This window comes from Canis lupus, chromosome 6 (assembly GCF_003254725.2).
Source record: "Canis lupus dingo isolate Sandy chromosome 6, ASM325472v2, whole genome shotgun sequence".
Lineage (NCBI taxonomy): Eukaryota > Metazoa > Chordata > Mammalia > Carnivora > Canidae > Canis > Canis lupus.
Window position 1 is genome coordinate 52,949,159 of NC_064248.1, and position 20,051 is coordinate 52,969,209.

General features: G+C 37.9%; 1 long non-coding RNA gene across 1 annotated transcript in view; it reads right to left on the reverse strand.

The window, feature by feature from the left end:
* The window catches only part of LOC112640805 (uncharacterized), a 33,807-nt gene extending 14,030 nt beyond the window's left edge, over nt 1–19,777 (reverse strand). Inside the window, exon 1 of the long non-coding RNA XR_003124251.3 lies at nt 19,504–19,777. This is a non-coding gene — a long non-coding RNA (uncharacterized LOC112640805). The remainder of the gene's footprint in view (nt 1–19,503) is intronic.
* Between the last annotated feature and the right edge of the window lie 274 nt (nt 19,778–20,051).

Genomic DNA, 20,051 nt, shown 5'->3' on the forward strand with positions numbered 1-20,051 from the left:
GGAGAAAAGGATGAGGGAAACGGTTAATTCAATTTAACAAGCATTTATCAGTACATGGTACCTGATATACTTGTGGGGATAGGTGGTAGAAAGAGCAGTAAAAGGATAAGATGGGGTTCCTGACCTCAAATAAATTAACAACATCTTTTCAGAAAAGAAGATACAGTCACATAAAATGAAGAGCTATTTCTTTCAAGTATTGCCTGATTGTGTGCCCAAATGTGATGCACAGATAAGAAATTCTACTAAGCATGAAGAAGGGAGAAACTCTATGAAGCAGAAGAGTTAAGGTTTTTGGAGAAGATGGAAATAACATGTATTGAGTGCCTACTTTTTGCCACAAATTATTAGGCTTTTGTTTGTTAGCTTATTAACAACACTTTGAGGTAGCTATTATTATGTCCAGTTCAGAAAACTGAAGCTTAAAATATTCAATATTTCATATCTATTAAATGCCAGAGTCAGGATTCAAACTCCTGGCAACCAGTATGGGTGTTCTGTGGATGGCCTAGAGCTTATATTCTTGGGCCAACTAACCCTACTCATTTTCTCTAGCTTCTTAGCTCCGGCTTGAACATTTGCTTTCCTTTAAAGTATCATTAGCCTTGAGGAACAGTCTATTTTATATCTTTACTGGAGCACAGTAGGACTTGGCAAAGCTCAGAATCACAGTTTGGATTCTACTTTGGGGAATAAAGAATCATTTACTATAAAGAGTTCCAAGTTGAATGTCAGGGGCTTCTCCAATATGTCACCTCTTTCCCCCAATTTCTGCGTGTTAAGTACTGTAAGATGGGAAGTCCTGAGTAGGCCGAGTGTTTTTTAAGGATTTTTTTCCATGGAAGCTTGAAGTCTAGACAGACCAACAACCATGACAATTAATTGCTGAGTTTCTCATATTTGCCTTGATGGTAAGCAAGTGATAATTTGCACTTTGGTAACTAGCAGTTTGAGGAAGAATTTAATGCATTGGAGCCATTAAAATATGCTCACTAGCTTTCTGATATCAGAAATTAAATCATACAGCACAGTTGTAAATGTCAAGTTTGAAAAAAAAATCTGCTCACTATCAAGAACTGGTGGCTTTATCATATACTCTACCACAATCCGTAGGAAAGTTTCCCAAGAAATTAATTAGGTCCATTAGCATAATATATTGTGACAATATTTCACAGTCATAAAAACAGTTGAGGTTGAAATGTTAAAGTGACAGGGTAGATTTAAAGTAATTAAGACAGAGAGAGAGAGAGAGAGAGAGAGAGAGAGAAACTAATCAAACTAAAAATCTAGCTAGAGCTTGTTTCATCTGAGATTGCATTTGAAATTCCCAACAGTGACCAAGACCAAATCAAAGATATTTGTTGTTTGAATGATCTATGACCACATCTTTATAGCTATTTCTGAAGGTAGTTTTCTTGAGATAGTGGTTAGAAACATACATAAACACACAATTTGGCAAAAGCAGTTGAATGATTTGGGGTTGGACTCGTATATTTTTAGTAAAGGATGATGAGTCATTCACTTTTAAATGTTATTTTGGCTGACTATAGACATAGCATTAGACCTAAGGAAAATCTAGTGACAAATGCTGGGGTCACTTTCTTGTGTTCAAGAAATTATTTTGTTAAGCCTTTGAACCAACTGAGAGAATTTATTCCCCCAACGACCAGGACTATTAAATCCAGCTAGGAATGGGATGCTTATACCTGTGAATGGTTAATCTAGCCACTAATTCAAAGAGTCCTAGGCTGCCACCAAACAGCATTAAAATTTTGATTATTTTATGGCTTGTCCAAATGCCCAATCCCCCAAGCAATTGTTGTAATTTACACAAAAAAGAAAAAAGCTCAGGGAAAAGAATATCCATCTTTTAACATTATCCACAAGGGTCTGATTCTGACTGCACACATAAAACAAAATAAAAGTACCTAGCTCAGGCAATTAAAATGTTCTTGTTTTCTATTAAAATAAAATGTGTTCATTTGTGAGTAACTCCGAAAGGAAGGCTTAGGAGCAATTGTCACAGTTTGCTTTGATAAGAGCTGTAGATTTAGTAATGATATTCAAATGACTCTAACAAGAAACCTTCTACAATTTTCTTTCTTCCAGTCCATTAACAATCAAATATTCAGGAAATGTAAATAGTAAATTAAATGCAATAGTAGGTAAAATTTGCTTTTCACTTTGTTGACAGATGAAATAGGAAAAATAGAACTACAGAAACTAGCAGGAAGAGTAGAACTGGGAGGGGGCTTACAGATCCTCATTTTACAGATGAGAACAAACTGAGGCACAAAGATAAGTGCTGTTGGTTACGGTATATGCTAATTATAAACAGAACCAAAATCAGCACCCATGACTTCTGACTTTCTGTTTATTCTTTTCCCTATCTTGGACTGCTTTAGCACAAATAAGTTCTTGATAGTTTTGTCTTTAAGAAGCAACTGGAAGGCTCTATAGAGAAAGAGGGAAGTGACTAATGATACCAAGGTGACTGTCTCAATAAATAGATTCTGTACCTTGGTTGAGAGTTCATATTCTGATTATTCTGTGTCCAGTTTCTTGACAAATCTGAAGTCAGAGAGTTCCCTGTTAAGCATTAACCCACATTTTCCCCCTTGGTAGATAAACTAGTGAGAAAGTTCACTGGACCCAACTGGAAATCCAGCTGCTAATGGAAAGCTGCACTGTGTGTTTGCCTCACCCACTTTGTGCTCTCTGAAATCCCGGATTCTTTTTTGGTCTCCACACCTGCCTTGTTTTATCTGCTCTCTACTTTCAGAACCTTATGTTCATCCCAGCATGAGGGTTTTCATAATCCATTTTCCTTCGATCAAGTTCTGTTCAGGAGTCATTTATCTCCTGATGTGGCCACAAATCCTGCCACTGACCTATATTCAGTGTCATGTTCTCATTAGGAACAATCCAACATTCACGGCTTGAAGGAACATCTGCCTTGGAAGTATCATTGAGAATTCTGGTCAAGACTTAATCTTGGGAGATCTATTCCTTTTACTGTTACTTTTTATTTATTTTTAAAAAATCATTCACTGTGGCTGTGTCTAAACAAGTGTGAGCTTCTTGAAGGCAAGACTCACGTTTTGGGGTATTTTTAGTAATTTTATTGCCAAGCACTGAATGAGACATTTAATATTGTCCAAGAATTGTTTTTGGATAAATATTCAGGAGATATGAATGGTGAGAGAATACAACCATCCAGAATTCTGGGTGATGAGGCATCATTGGGGAGGTTTGAGCATAAATCTCACTTTTTCTTTCCCGGCAGATTTTTGGCATCTTATCTTGAGAGCCTCTGCGGTAAGTCTGAGTCTCTGCCACAGAACCAAGCCAGCAACAGGAATTTCTTACTGGGAAAAAAAGCTACACCTATTTTAACCTGCTGTTTGCTCTTTAAAGAGTTCCAATTTTTTTCTTTTTTAAATAGTAATAAATCTTTACAAAAACCATAAAGTTTTTGACCAAATATCACCATAAATCTTGCACCTGTCTGTGAATTTGAAATATATCAGATGATTTAGGAGTTCTTTTGAAAAGGAAATTACCCAACATATTGTAACAGGAGCATGATGAACTGTAGAATCTCATATCAGCTAGGTGTGCAGTATTTAAATATAAAGTTGAAGAAATACTAAAAATTAAGGAATAATCCTTGTGATTATTTATGTAAATCAATCAAGATTGGATCAGTTGCATTGTTCTTGACCTAAAATATTGGAGTATTCATTCTGTTTCTAATTCTGAGTATGATTCTGAGACAAGAAGCTTATCTCTTAGAACTAGAGAAATAAATAGAGATCTTGATCTATCAGTTGCAGTCAGCAGTGATGGGGGCAAAGATGGTAAGAATAGGACAGCAAAAGAAAGTGGCCCAGTCAGGTCCCATTTTTGCACACTGTAGGATTTCAGCAATGCTATCAGAGGTACTGATGATCTACCTCTGGCGTGGAGCTAGAAGTACTGGGGACAACTACAGCCTTCAGAGCTATAATTCTGGTATTAAAGTAAATGTTACTGACCTTACCTAGTGGTGATAGCACAGAACCAAAAGTGTCTGTGCCCACTCTTCCCCTGATACAGTGATTGAGGGAGCCATGGATTCCTGAAAGTGCAATTAATAAAGGAGCCCTTAGCAGCCTGAGTCCCCAAGGGACAATGTAGAACAGAGGCTCCCCCCCTGCCCCCGAACAGTATAATGACCATACTATGTACATGTAGTATAACTAGGAAGTAAATTGTTTTATTTTTTTTATTTTTTAATTTTTATTTATTTATTTTATTTTTTAGGAAATAAATTGTTGTGTAAAAGGTATGGCTGACCAGATTAATTGGTTATTGTGGCATAACTTAACTCATCCTGATAATAGTGAAAGATAGGTTCAAAACTGAATATGCTCTTTGATTTACTTCTGTGCATTTTCCAAAGTATTGTGAACATTGTCCAATCTCATAAAACATTGATATAAATTATCCTTTGACTCAGCTCCAGAACAGCTTAGTTTAGCACGGTAGAAATATGCAGCAGTTGACTTATTGCATGTATTTTTACTTATATTTTTGTTTTTTGCAGTATTTGAATCTGTCAACCATGAGTGAGATGAATCTATCTCAACAACGTCAGCTTGTAAAAAACTGAATTTTATAGTGTGTGAGAATTAAGAGTTGTTAAGTTCTATTTTATCTTGGGGGAGATTTGTCGGTAACACTTGAAGTTTAAAAATGCATAGTTTTCATTTCAGCAAAGATATATTGCACGCAAATGGTCAAAGGAAAAAATTTTTTAAATGTGCAAATTTTGTTTTGTTCTACCAGAAATATTGGAGACCACATAAGTGCCTTTCAATAGAGTAATGGTTTAGTTAAGTCTGTACATCCATTTAGCAGCCAATATGAAGAACATGATATATATGAATACACTGAAATGGAAGATTGCTTGTGATATGTTTATCGTTAGTTTTGTATGTCAACTTGACTGAGACACTGAGTGGTCAGATAAACATTATTTCTGGATGTATCTCTGAGGGTATTTCCAGATGAGATTTAACATTTGAATTGGTGGACTGAGGAAAACATCCTGACCCCCCAGTGAGATGAGCATCATTCAATTCATTGAGGGCCTGAATAGAACAAATACGTGGAGGAAGGTTGAATTCTCTCTCTCTGGAGACTGTAGGAACTGGAATATCAGTCTCTTTCTGCCCTTGAACTGGGACTTACACAGTTAGTGCTCTCCTTCACAGGACTGTGGACTAAGACTAAAATTTATGCCAATGACTTTATTGTGTCTCCAGCTTGCAGATGGCAAATCATGGGGACTTCTCAGCCTCCATACTTGCATAAGCCAATTCCTTATAATAAATCTCTTGATAGATAAGTAGATAGATAGATAGAGATTTTTTCCTCTGTAGAACACCAACTAATACAACATTGTATAAACAGAGTAAGAAAGTTGTAGGATAACATATGGTGTAATCTCATTTTTTTGGTTAAGAATTACAAATAGGGTTTGGACATGCATAAACATGGTTTCAAGGATACACATCAACCTAAAAAGTGCTTACACTTGGCAAGTGGGAATAAAGAGTTGACAGACTGGTTTTTTACTTCATATATTTCTATGTTGTTTCATTTCTTTTTTACAACAAGCATATATTCTTTATGTGAGATAACAACGAAGGCAATTAAAGACTGAATGATAGTTGATGGATGACTGCAATGAAACATTTTTTGGCATGCATACCCCAATCTAACATATAAAATACATCACTCTGAGGGGAAAACTATTCTTTAAATATCATATGGAGTCATTAATACTTTTGAAGAGATCACAGAAGTTGCAGTTATATATCTCCAAATAGTCATCAAAGACTGATGGTAATGGCAAACTTTATATGCTCTGATAATAGCTAGTTTTCCCTGACTAAGTCCTCTTAAGGCATTTCTCCTACTGAGATTTAAGACCATAGCAAGTGGGAAGCAGGAGTTGAGGGCTCCTGGCAAATGTTTGCCAGCCATTACTTCTCTAAATCTAACCAAGTATACAAATGACATTCTTTCTTGGTAAAGCATTGATTTGGAAAATAAGGGGGAGCCACAGGTAAAATAAACTGAGAACTATGGCTCTACGTGAAATAATATTATGGGAAACAGTTCTGTAAGCTTGGCCTATTTCATTATGATGTGAAATAGAATTCTTAAAACTACTGGTCTTTCATACTATCAGATAAGCAACACATCCTGCCAACATGGGCTTCCTAAAGTTCTTTCGGGGCCAGAATCATCCAGTTTGCATGCCCACATCTCTACCTCACTCTGTCAGGTATCTGCTCCATTTTCTTCTGTGCTGTATAGAAGTGGCCACAGAACGGAAACTGCACTGTTCTTTGCAAAATTAAAATTTTCATAGACATTTGTTCTATATGATGCCAAGGAACAGATAAGATATTCTACATGAGCTCTTTTAAAAATATTGCCAACAAGAAAAAAGACTTAATATTATAAAGAAGTGAGTCGATTCTAAAATTTCATTTGGGATTTTCTGGTTGTAGTCCTGGAGGAAGGCGTGGTTAAGTACCTAAAATGGAGCCCTTGCTTAAATCAAAGGGGATTTTCTTTTTTTTTTTTTAATTTTTATTTATTTATGATAGTCACAGAGAGAGAGAGAGAGAGGCAGAGACACAGGCAGAGGGAGAAGCAGGCTCCATGCACCGGGAGCCCGATGTGGGATTCAATCCCGGGTCTCCAGGATCGCGCCCTGGGCCAAAGGCAGGTGCCAAACCACTGCGCCACCCAGGGATCCAAAGGGGATTTTCTAATCAGAAGAGAAAGCCTCCTGGTACTCAGCTGCAGGCTTGCGATACTGCAGGCCTTCTCTAAGTGCAAATCTCAAATTCAGAGTCATTTCTCCATGCCTGTCAAGTGAACTGAACCCCCTGATTGTCTCTGCCTAGGACAGTGATCCATTTCTAATGTAGGAGGCTACAGTTTTTGAACTCATAAACTGTAAACTGTATTAAATAAACTGCCTTCTGATTGATGAGTGCTGCTCTCATAGGCTAATTTCTCATCGAAACAGTGATATGAAAATTCTTGCTAACGGGTCGGTGACAGGACTAAACGGGGGTAATAGCAGACTTAATCAAGAAAGACAAATGGGATTCATTAACAACTGGCACTCAGCAGACCATCTTCAGAGACGTCTCAGTGCAATCTCATTGGTCCAATCGAAAATAATTGTATGCTGCTTTTATCACTGGATGCAGAACAAACCCAGTGAAAAAAATCTTTTGGTGATATTAAGTAGAATTCAAATTTGGATGGAATTTTGGGCCAGGCAGCCCATCTCGGGATGAGAGGAAAGCACAGAAAAAAAAAAATCCTGGGTTTCAAGCTGGGATTTGTTCTCTAATTGATCAGTTTTTCAACATTGTTCGCTCCACCTGGTAATTTAATCAACCGGGCCATGCCCTAACTGGCAGGAATGACTCTACAGAGGCATCTGGTCTCTGGCTGGCTTTAGAACTGGCACATTGTCCATTGTCCATTTTCTCCAAGCTCATTGAACTCCACTTCCAGTAATGCCTTGTCTTATCGAGCTGTTTAGATTTGGCTTCTCAGTAGAGGTGGCTAACTTTCTATCAAAGAGCCATGCTCCTCTTTCATAGTGGAGACTGTTTGCTAGATAGTTTCTTTCCAATCAGGAACTATTTTTTCCCAGTCCCTCTGCATTTATGGGAGGGAAATGTGACTAAGTTTCTGTCAATGGTTTGTGGGGCAGTGTAATGCATGCCATTTCCAGGCCTGTCCTATAATACTCTTCCACTCAGGCTTCTACTCTTTATTTTCCCAACCTGTTGGCCAGAATCAGAGGGTTCAGCAAATCCAAGGCATGTGTAAGGAATAAAGCCACAGTCAGGAGGAACATGAGTCATAGTTGAGAAGAACTGGGGATTTTACATGAGGGAGAAATAGTTCTGGCTTGCACAAAACTACTGAGAATTGGGATTATGGGTGATAGCACAGAGTTTTACTTTGACTGAGGCAGCTAATTTTAATGACTATCCTCTGGCCTGTTAGTTTTAGTGATCTTACCTCTGAACTCATCTCCTTAGCTTTTAATTTTGTATATAGTTGGGCTTTAAAGTAAGTACCCTTCTGCCTTGGGCTTGTGAGCTCTAACTCCTAGTTCTGGATAGATAGAAGTTTTTACTGGCCTACTCCGATCCCCTCCCACAGCCTCATTCTCAAGTACCAGATGTAATGTGTGGCCCTCCACCCACCCTCCCAGTGAGGAACTAAGATGGGACACAATAGTTAAATCCAGTTGACATCTTATTTTCGGTTTTCCAATCTTTAGCATCAAGATTTTACACAGGAGTTTTTATAGGGAAAGCTCTTGTCCCAAGCCATCTGTCTGGCCAGATTGAGGGGAAGTAGAGATGGCAGTTCAGTTTAGGTGCTGCTTAACCTCTGTCCTTTGGCTCCACTTCTGGAGATGTTGGACTGAACAGCTGAACCCCTCTGGGATCCCAACTATGGCAGATGTGGCCCCATCCAAACCTCCATGGCTCTTACCATTCTACCACATGTCAGTGGTGTTTATTCTAAGCTCCTGCTACTCTCCTCCTGAGGGTTCTACCTCAGCAGGTCTGACGTGTCCTCAGGGGCAGACATCAGTCTATGGCAAATGTCATGTGTAGAGTAAGTAGCCCAGCCTCCTCAGCTCTCAGTAGGGGATAAATCTGGGACATTTCTCACACCATCTCTGATAGTTTTCCTTGTGGGACTGAGCCTTAGTGAGTACTCGGCTATAATGCACACTTCATGGTCTTCCTTCCTGCCTATGTTTTTACTTCCTGATTCTCCTACTGGGGTTAACACTCAAATTAACTACTTGCATTCAAATTCTTGTCTCTAGATCTGCTTTTGGAAAATCTAACCTAAGACATTGACATGCTTCATTTTAGGGATTCTGATTTCAGATATTTCTGAACACCAGTAAATCAAAAGATGGGTAGCAGCTGCTGAACTCTGATGTAGCGAATGGCATTCTGCTGTATGGGGAAGTCAAAACTTTTAAAAAAAACTTTTTCATATATAAATCCATTTGCTGCTTTAAAGCCAGTAAAGCTGACAATTATATGTAAAATAATTTTTTGGAGTATTTGGACCTGTAAGAGTTGTAATCACAGATACATTTCATCCAGCTGAAACAGCTTGAAGAAATGTGGTGAGTTCATCTCTCTGCTCTCTTTCTCTTTTTGAGAGTTCAACTGTACTGTTCTAGTTATGCCACCACGGGGGCACTGTGGCTATCTTATAAGTGGGGGTAAAGTTTTCATTTGAAGAACAAGTACCTGCACCTGGTAGCTGTCTCAGAGGTGACAGCTCTTGCTGCCAGCTCTGCTGATAAATTTCTACTTGTTACTGCAGACTATACTGCTTAGTGGAGATGGCGGTGTGGTTGGCAGGAGTTTTCTCCTTCCTACAATCTCTATTAGTGGTCTTATCACTCCAAATAAACACACAATCTTACTAAGCTTAGTAACAATTGTGTACTTGCTAGGATAATGCATCTTCAAGCCATTTGACATAGACACAAAAGGCACGTGAAAACTAAGTAAAAGCATTAGCCTTGCTAGGCACTGCAGTTTAAGTGCAAGTCTCCTCTCTTTCCACTTCACTTTTTGACCAGATTACTGCCACAAAGCCCTCCCTACTTAGAAATGCTGGAGTTGCCCCAGATACAGCTACAGACAGAGCTGGAACATGACCAAGTGGCATGAGCATGTCTTACATTGACTTTGTGCCTTCTCCAATATGTCTGTGCTTTCAACTGCTTCTTCCCCCTCAATGTGGTTGCCTCCCTCTGAAGCTTTATGGAAGCCACATTCCCCATTACCAGACAATTGTTAAAGTGAAAACTCAGCCCCAAATTATTCTAGCTAGGAGAAGATAATGTAATCCTTTAAATTTTTCAGCAAAAGCAGGTGATAACATGTCTGTGTCCTCCGGATACCTAAGGCGATGCTAGCCTTACCTCTCAACTTGCCTTCTTTAAGACCCATAATAATGAGTAAGTTGAGTGGAGATCACAACTTTGAGGGCAAACTGCCAAACATCCATCAGCACCTACTGATGCCTGTGCTATTGCCCTGAAGTATCTCTTCAGGTATTGCAGAGTGATGTGAGAGAGCCCTCCTGCATTGACTCTAGCCTCTGAGTTGTTGGAAGGGACACTTTTGGTATGGCACAGTATTTCATTCTCAGTAGCAAAGGCTTAGCAGATGTATTCTGATGAAAACCACTAAGCAAAGGCTTGAAAATTCACCTAAACCTATAGAAACAAAGGACAGGTGTAAATTAAAGAAGGAGAAACTGTTTGTAACAAAATTCTTAGAAATTAAAAACAAAATTCAGAATGTGATTACAAAAATCTCAGTAGCTACCACAGAAGAAATTTAATGTGTGTGTGTATATGCATGGATGCATATACATACATATTAAATGTACCTATTTTTTTGTACCTATTTTTTTTTTATTATTTAAATAAGTGGTAGGGTGGCATCTGGGTGGCTTAATCAGTTAAGGGTCTAACTCTTCATTTTGGATCAGGCCATGATCTCAAGGTCATGAGATTGAGCCCTGCCTTGGGCTCCATGCTGGACATAGATTCTGCTTAAAATTCTTTCTCTCTCTCTCCCTCTGCCCTGATCCCCCCAAAATAAATAAATAAATAAATAAATAAATAAATAAATAGTGGTAGAATAATAGACACAGTTATGTACCCTGTTTAGTTGCTTACTGCTAAATCTTGAGGATTGTTTTATCTCTCTTATTAGAAAAGTCTTGTTCTATATACTGTACTTATAAATATGGTTATTTATGTGACATAAAAGATTACACCATGTACTGGATTTTATTTCTGTAACATAATCATTGCCTTTGCGGTTAATCATAATGCAACTCTAAGCCAACCTAATTACTTTCAAGCATACATATTTTCAAAAGCACCACAAAACTTAAATATAAAAGTTTTAATGGTCAGGCTGTAATGTAAGGACTGATGAAATATAGTGAATCTTGCTAAAGAAATGTTTAGAGCTCAAATTACCATGACCATTAATAATATGGTTTAAGAAACATTTAGAATTGGTCATTAGGAAGAAATTATAAATAATCAAAGTGAGAAAACACAAATAAGTAGATTTCCCTGTAGCTTATTAACAAGGGTTAGTGTTTGCTTAATGTGCCTAAGGAGTTTGCAGTAGAAATTGATATTATTTACTTGAGAGGATAAATATAAACTACATTGTTGAGTTTGGATTACTTTTCCTCTTTGACATTTTTTTCTATTCATAGTCTATCTTGCTGAATAAGAAATAGAATAGAATAAGAATTAATAAATGTTCTGGAGAGTGTGCAACTTGCACGTTTTAACCATAATTTTCTGGTATGTAAATTTGTGTCTTACTGTGGAACAACCTACCCAAGATGATTTCTATTAATATGTGTGGATGTATATTTTTCCCCAGTAGATTCTCAGCTGCTGTGAGCTGAAGCCTTGTGTGTTCTTGTCCTCTGTGGATTTAGCCCAGCATAAAGCACTGTGTCTTGCATATCATAGACATGGAGAAAAAATAGTGGCTGAATTGAACCATGCTAAATTAGATATTAAAAATCATTCTTTATTCATTTTCTCCTCCTAGCCTGTAGGTAACAACAACAATAAAGGTGTACTTAAAAAAGTTTCTTGCTTTGGGGTCACAATCCATGATACTGATAGGAACTGAGTGAGATCTGGTATAAAAATAGAAAAGTGTCTGATAGTGATCATCATGTAGAAATAACACCTAAACTTTTTACATGACTTCAAGGTCTGATTCATTGCTTTTGGAAATGTGGCAACCTAATTTAAAAGTCAGGTCTTTGCAGCATGACAGAAACTCCTTGGGCAATAGGAAACTGCAACTCCTGAGATAACTTTGGCACAAGTCAAACAGAGGAAAACTTACTGGAATAGAGTACCAGAAATCCAAAGTCAGGGGTGATGGCTGGGGCCACAAAGGGAAAGCATCTTTCTATCTCCAGTATATGGAATGGATACCTTTGGGGAAGTGTAACAGAGGTTGTGGAAATAGATAGAACTTATATTTGGGTCCTATGACTTATTTGCTATCTCATTTTGGGAAAATTATTTAGGTGCTTAGTTTCTTTAAATATAAATTAGGAATATGGCTAATAGACACATGAAAAAATGCTCCACATCACTTGGCATCAGGGGAATACAAAGGAAAATACAAATCAAAACCACAATGAGATACCACCTAATGCCAGTCAGAATGGCTAAATGAACAACTTAGGATGCTGGCGACGGTGTAGAGAAAGGGAAACCCTATTATACTGTTGATAGGAATGCAAGCTGGTAGAGTTACTCTGGAAAACAGTATGCAGGTTTCTCAAAAGTTAACCAGCAATTGCACTACTAGGTATTTATCCAAAGGATACAAACAAAGTGATTCAAAGGGGCACATGCACCCCAATGTTTATAGCAGCATGATCAACACAGCCACATTATGGGAAGAGTCCAGACATCCATCAACAGATGAACGGATAAAGAAGATGTGATATATATATATATATATATATATATATATATATATATATAGAGAGAGAGAGAGAGAGAGAGAGAGAGAGAGAGAATAGAATATTACTCAGCCATCAAAAGAATGAAATCTTGCCATTTGCAACACCATGAATGGACCTAGAGGGTATTAGGCTAAGTGAAATAAGTCAGTCAGAGAAAGACAAATACCATATGATTTCACTTGTATGCAAAATTTAAGAAATGAAACAGATGAACACAAGGGAAAGGAAGGAAAAATAACATAAATTGAAAACAGAGAGGGAGGCAAACCATAAGAGACTTTTAACTGTAGGAAACAAACTGAGGGTTGCTGGAGGGAAGGTGGGTAGGGGGATGGGGTAATTGGGTGATGGGCATTAAAGAGGGCACTTGATGTAATGAGCATTGGGTATTATATGTAACTGATGAATCACTAAATTCTATCCCTGAAACTAATACAGTATATGCTAACTAAATTGAATTTAAGTAAAAAAATTTTTAAAAAGAAAAATGTGTAAATTAGGGATAATTATAGCATCTCTTTACTAATTTAAATGTGAGGAATCAATGAGATAATCTATGTAAACCACCTAGCTGTTCTAGCATACAATAAGTGCTCTTTAATGAGAGATACTGTTGTTACCTATTCTATAAATTGCATTCTGTGAAGTACAGTGGAGAATTGTCCTTTCAAGGGTATTTCCAGCTGGACTGTAGATTGGTCTTTTTCTAACCAGCATTCTAACTGTAGATAGGGAAGGTGGTTGTTCAAACATAAGCCTTAGGGCAAAGATAGATGAATGATTGTCTTTCTGAAGGAAAATTCAGGTATCAACCTCCTCCCATTGATACCACTGAAGCAAAGTAAATAATGCCAAGAGGTCCTACAATGCTGCTTGTAGAGGTATATAATAATAGGTTTGAAATAAGTAATTTTAAAGTGCCATGAAAGAAATCATTAGGATCTCTAAAATGAATCCAGAAGTTTTCCAGGGCACTATGCTGATCTTCTCTGGGAGATCTAGCTCTTAAAAGCAAACACTGACATCTGTTCTACCCTTGAAGAGTGGCAGTAAGCAATAACATAAAAGTGATTAAAAAAAAAAAAAAAAGACAGTGAAAGCTACAACTAGTTAATTCATTTCCTTCTCTATTCATGTTACTGCACTGGCAGACTGTAATGCCATCTGAAATGTGGATAATAAGAAATATACTTTAAGAAGGGGATTGCCTTGAGTTCCCTTGGGTTGTATTATGCCCAGAAGGGATGCCTATGAGAATACCTCATGAGAGTAGAGGTTCCAAGGCAGCCAATTTAAAGGTCATTTGTTACCAATGGAACCTGGGAATTATCAACTGGGAATTAGAGCTGGATGGTGATAAACAAAAACAGAAGTGGAGGAGGAGGAGGAGAGCTAGCAAGAGACATCGGCAATGAGGATAGATTATTGCTGAGGCCACAATTACTGATGCTCTCACACTGGGAAAAGGAAGGTCCTAAAAGGAGTGTGCCAAATCGGGCAGAGTTGGACTGTCAGAGATTGCCAAGTAATGATCCCAAAGTCTGAATACTAGGAAGGGGGATTAGAGAATGGAAGGGCATTCTTTCTCCCTAGACACTGCTAGAATTTGCCCCCATACTGAGCCCTTACTCGTCCAGATACTTCCTACTTGGTAAATGAATGACAGGTATCACACCCTTTCAGCTTCGTCTGGGCTGATATCTGGCATGTATCATTTCCTTCTTTCTTCAATTTTCCATTGTCAAATCATCCATTAAATTGGATTGAGCCCGCTTAAGCCAGCCTGTCTTGGAGTGCTCAGGGGAGATTACTTTGAAAGGAACAAGACCTTGGCTGTCAGGCAGGTTAGCACAAGCTCTCAGAGCTCAGCTTCTCACCTTGCAGCAGTCTTGTGACACCTCAGAGGGCTCAAGTCATGCTTCCCCTTCTCAGCACCTTTTTTTCCTGGGCTCAACCCCTCCCCCCCGCCCCCGCAACAACAGAAAACAAAAACAAAATACAACTGTGATTACTCTGTTTAGTCTCAAGACATTTTTTTAAAAGGGGAAGGTAGTAGGAAAGAGGATGAAGCAGAGAGCAGGAACTGTGAACAATTCTTTGATATTTTATGTTCAAGATTTGCTATGTAACCTTCTGAGATAATTTCCCCAACAAGTGTTAGATAATTTTAACTGTGACACCTCAACTGGTGTTTCCATCAAAAATCATTTGTTTAAAATTTAGAGAAGGAAAGTCCCACAAAAGCAAGCTGAATTAGCTCCTTGCGTTTCAGAGACAACTCAAACACATTTTTCTTGTACTGATCACTTTCCAGGGTAAGGTGTCTCCTCACCCAGGGCATAATGGCTGAATTGTTGTCAGTAGCATGAAAAGCATGCCGACTTCAGTGAAATGGGAAGCTGGCAGCTTTCACAATCTGTTCTGGATGGCACTGTGGGTGGATGACAGAGCTGTTGTGCTTCAGACAGGAGCCCATAGCCATCAGGAACTGATTGTTGGAAGGGATTGGCAGGAAGTCTTCAGGAAGAAAATCTCAAGGCAAATATATTTACCCTAGTGTTCTAGATCTGATCAGGGTCTGGGAAAATCCTGTTTCTAAATTCACCTCAGGTAGAATCTTTTTATTTTTTGTTTGTTTTAACCTATTGGAATTGTAGTTCCACACGCCTGAAGAGGAGATGGCTAGCTTCTCACTTTAAATCCAAACTGAAAATTTTAGAAGATACAATTATCCTATATTTTCCTATATTTGCTTTGCCTTTGTAAAGGTAGTTTCTACAATTTCCTCTGCAAATTAAATCTTAATTATACCCTGAGCATGCTCAAATGTGTTTGATCACAGTCACCTCAATCTTTCTTTTTTCAATCCTTACTGCCTTGGTTCAGAATGTTACTATCTTCCATTTGGTTTTTGGCATTGCTTTTTAACTAGTGTCTCTACCAATAGTCCTTAGTCCTGCTTCTTCAAACTATCTTCCATAATGCTGAAAATTCTTTCTCCAAAACAAGGTTTATCATGTATATTTCTTTTTTTTTTTTTTTTTTTTTTTTTTAAATTTTTTTATTTATTTATGATAGTCACACAGAGAGAGAGAGAGAGGCAGAGGCAGAGACACAAGGCAGAGGGAGAAGTAGGCTCCATGCACCAGGAGCCCAATGTGGGATTCGATCCCAGGTCTCCAGGATCACGCCCTGGGCCAAAGGCAGGCGCTAAACCGCTGCACCACCCAGGGATCCCTATCATGTATATTTCTGTTTAATATCTGTCGATATCCTCCCATTGCTTACTGTCCACTCTTTTAGAATCCCTTTTTAAATGAACTCCGTATACTGGTCAAGGCAGTTCAGGGACCTCTTGAAAAGTCATGATGAGTGGCGCCACTGTACCTTGTGAATCCTTGCACAATCCTTCTTCTGTATTTCCTTGCACCTGCTCCTTGAACTTTCTTGGGTACTCAGCTCTTGCTTTGATTCCTTGCTTGACCTTCACTCTGTTGGTCACTACGACTGATAACTCAGTTTTAGATGTATCAACTTGACTTCATTGTTGGCTTCTCTCTTGCATATGACTTCCTGTATTCCAACTGGCTTCATGCACTACAAAGTTGCATTCATTCATTTTTTTTCACCCTTCCATCTATTCATTCACTTAAAAATAGTGTCACAGACTATATTAGGTATTGAAGAGAGAATGAGTAATGATATTCCTTGCCCAAAATTGAATTGCTTACAATATAGTTGAGGATAAAGATAAATCTTGTAGTGTCAAAAGTTATCCTCAGAGGAAGAACTATCTAAGCTGATAACTAAAGGAAAAGCAAAATGTGGAGAAAAGAAAGGGGGGAAGAGTGTTCCATAGTGTACCAAGGCCCAACATAGGAATTTTTCAAAAGCAGAAACTGGATCAGGGAGAGTAAGTGGCAAGAGATGAGACTGGACATCTAAGTATCATTCCCATCAAGAAGGGCCTTAGATACCATGAAGGGACAGCATTTAATTTTGAGGCCAAAAAGAGTCATTGAGGCTATTAAGCAGGGGAGATACTAATTGATTTGAACTGTAGGAAAACCACTCTAGTTCTGTATACAAATTCATTTGAAGTAGGTAAGACTAAGACGAGGGGGAATAGATAAGTGTAACCACTTACAGAGAGTAGAAAGTGCTAACAGAGACCTGGGCTAGTATAATGGCAATCTTGCTGGTAGAATTAAGCAATCTTGGAAGTAGAATTAAGAGAACTTGATGGTTGGTAAGAAATGAAGAGTTATAAATAATTGAAAAATAATGACTAATATTTCTTGAGGCCTTGCATATATGAAGAGCTGTTTAACTATAATACATACATAATCTCATTTCATCTTTACACAGCATATGGGTTAGGTACCACCATTACCCCCATTTTCAGATAAACAACCTTAAGGGTTACAGCACTTGACCTAGGTAACATAGCCAAGTGTTAGAATTGGGAAGCAAATTCAGGTAGATTGTTACCAGAGCCTATATTCTTACTTACGCTGGGCTAGACTGCCTCAGAAAGTTGAGCAGTGTCTACTCACAAACCTGCGGCAGGCTGTCCTACCTCTCTCTTAGTACCCAGAAGGTGAGGTGAGCTATTGGATGTTTTTCAATGTGGCTGGAACATAGTTTCTCAGTGGGAATGTGGTGAGTGCTTCTTGGCAAAATTCATAACATCAAATTTCTAAGTTTTCTTAGAAGAGGCCACATGCAGATAAAGCCTCAATCTGTGAGGCTTTACTGGGAATTAGTAATGGTTTGGTTTTAAGGAGCAGACATTAATTCATACTGCCTGAAACAATGATGAACCCAAACTCAAGGAACTCAATAACCAGGAATAGAACTAAGTCCAAACTGGGAACTGAAAGGTCAAAAACAACCTCCCTTTCTCATACAATCTTCATGGACCCTTGCCTCTGCTTCTTCCACTAACTCTCCTGCTTCTTAGTAACTCTCATGCTTCTCTCCACATTGTCTGTTTCTCTCACTGTGCTCATGTCTAAAAATGGCTTCCAAGTCTTAATTTACATGACCAATGACTGCAGTCTGTACCTCCCTGACCTCTGTTCTTCTTAGAGCAAAATCTAGAGAGAAGAAGCTCATTGGTCCACCTTGAGTCACATGTATTGTTCTGGTCCAATCATTTGGGACATAAGCAAGACAACATAGAATCACCATTTTGGAGGAGATAAAGAATGAAGATGGATTCTCTTAGAATAGATAAGTGGAGCTATTCTTCCCCCCTCAGTTCATTGTCATTTTCACTATAACAGAGTCTGTTCAAATATCTGCTTACCTCCAACTCTTCACTAATCCCCACTCCAACAACTAGTCTTTGTCAATGGTCCCATAACTCTTCCTTTTATTATTGGCACTGGCATTAGGCTTCAGAATGGAAAGGTTGGTGCTCTTGTTGAAATTTCACTGTGAGATTGCCAGTTCTTGACATCTAGCATCATATGCTCAATATCTTTGTATTTCTCCTAATACCTAGCCCAGGGACAAATGTACAGTAGGCTTCTATAAAAGTTGGCTGAATGGAACAAGGAGTGTCAAGAATTGGGAATATACATTGGCATTGAATACATATGTTAGACATGTAATAAATCCACATGTATGTTTGTGTGTGCTCAGTGCAATTTAAATGCTCTCTATCTGGAACTCAAATCCTATGTGGTCTTTAGACAGGCATTATTGTCAATCCTCAAAACTCAAAGTGAAAAAGTAGCACAGTCTATTATTATTAATGTCATTCTAATACATCTTTATTATTATAGCCTTTTGACATTTATAGGGTACTTTTTATAATATACTTTTGGATCATGATTACAATTGATTTAATTGAATGAGAGATTTAGTTTATGAAAACCCCATTTCTGATATAAATCCTAGCATTGGATTTTTGTAGAGTATCTTTAGAAATTAATTTTTCCACATTTGTAAGGATTTTCACAATGAAAGGCACATTGGAAATGCTAGGTAAATATTTGGTCCTTCTTGTGTTGCTTAAGAGTTTTAATGGTATTTTTTTTTTTAAAGAAAGAGAGAGAGAGAGAAAAAAAGAGTGATATGTTGGGAGGGGCAGAGGAAGAGGGAGGGAGAGAATCCCAAGCAGTTTCCTACATGGGGCTTGATGTCACAATCTTGAGATCATGACCTGAGCCAAAATCAAGAGTCTGATACTTAGCTGGCAGCTGAGCCACCCAAGCACCCCTAAATTGTTTGGATCTTTAAATGTTAAAATTCAACATGGCATTTCTTAACAGTGGGTTTGGAGCATCTCAGGTGAAAGAAAGAAAGAAAGAAAGAAAGAAAGAAAGAAAGAAAGAAAGAAAGAGAAAGAGAAGAGAAAGGAAGAAAGAAAGAAAGAAAGAAAAGAAAGAAAGAAAGAAAGAAAGAAAGAAAGAAAGAAAGAAAGAAAGAAAGAAAGAAAGAAAAAGAAAGGAAGAAAGAGAAGGAAGAAAGAAAGAAAGAAAGAAAGAAAGAAAGAAAGAAAGAAAGAAAGAAAAAGAAAGAAAGAAAGAAAGAAAGAAAGAAAGAAAGAAAGAAAGAAAGAAAGAAAGAAATTGTCTGTCTTACAAGTCTTTCTTCAGGTATTCTCCCCTTCTCTGAAAAAGAAAAGTCAGTAAAAGAACACATTTAGCAGCTAACCAATCAGTTGTGTGCATCTTCAGGGGCCTGTGCATATAATAAACCATCTTGTCACAGTAAAGTGGCTCCTTCTGAACATACTGCAAAAACATTAAGCCCTTTTATTGGATTATATAGATCCAGACTGTGGAAAACTCAGCTTTAATGTAGTTCTTCTCTACTTAATCTCACCTTCCTCTTTAAGTAGCAGAAATTGTGTTCATGACATTGGTCAAAACATCTGATGTTCTATGGGAAGTTTTCCCCTCATTTGTAATTTCTCATCATCAAGATTGGCTCTGGTGAAGGCTTTGCTTCTCTGTTCCAGCCTTAAGGCTCTGGAAAGTCTTATCCATACCAGACAGACACAGGCCTGAAATGTTCCACGTCTGGGCTCTAATCCTGTCCCACCCTCTGTTACCAAGACATCATCCACTTCAACTGGCCTCAGGAAGATGGAATTTCATAGCTGCCATGACTACAATAGAACATAGTACTCCACATCATGGTTGTGATCACTTTCTAATTTACAAAAGCAACTTGACTCATCTGATATTTTTCCCCAGAGACTTTATTGGCACACAAAGCTTCATAAATTCAATCAGTCTAAAATATAATAGCTAATACTTATTGAGTGCTATGTACCAGATATCATATCTAGCACTTTATATAGATAATCACATTTGGTCTTCACAATATTTTTAATAATAGCTTTTTAAAAATGAAAGTATAATTAGCAT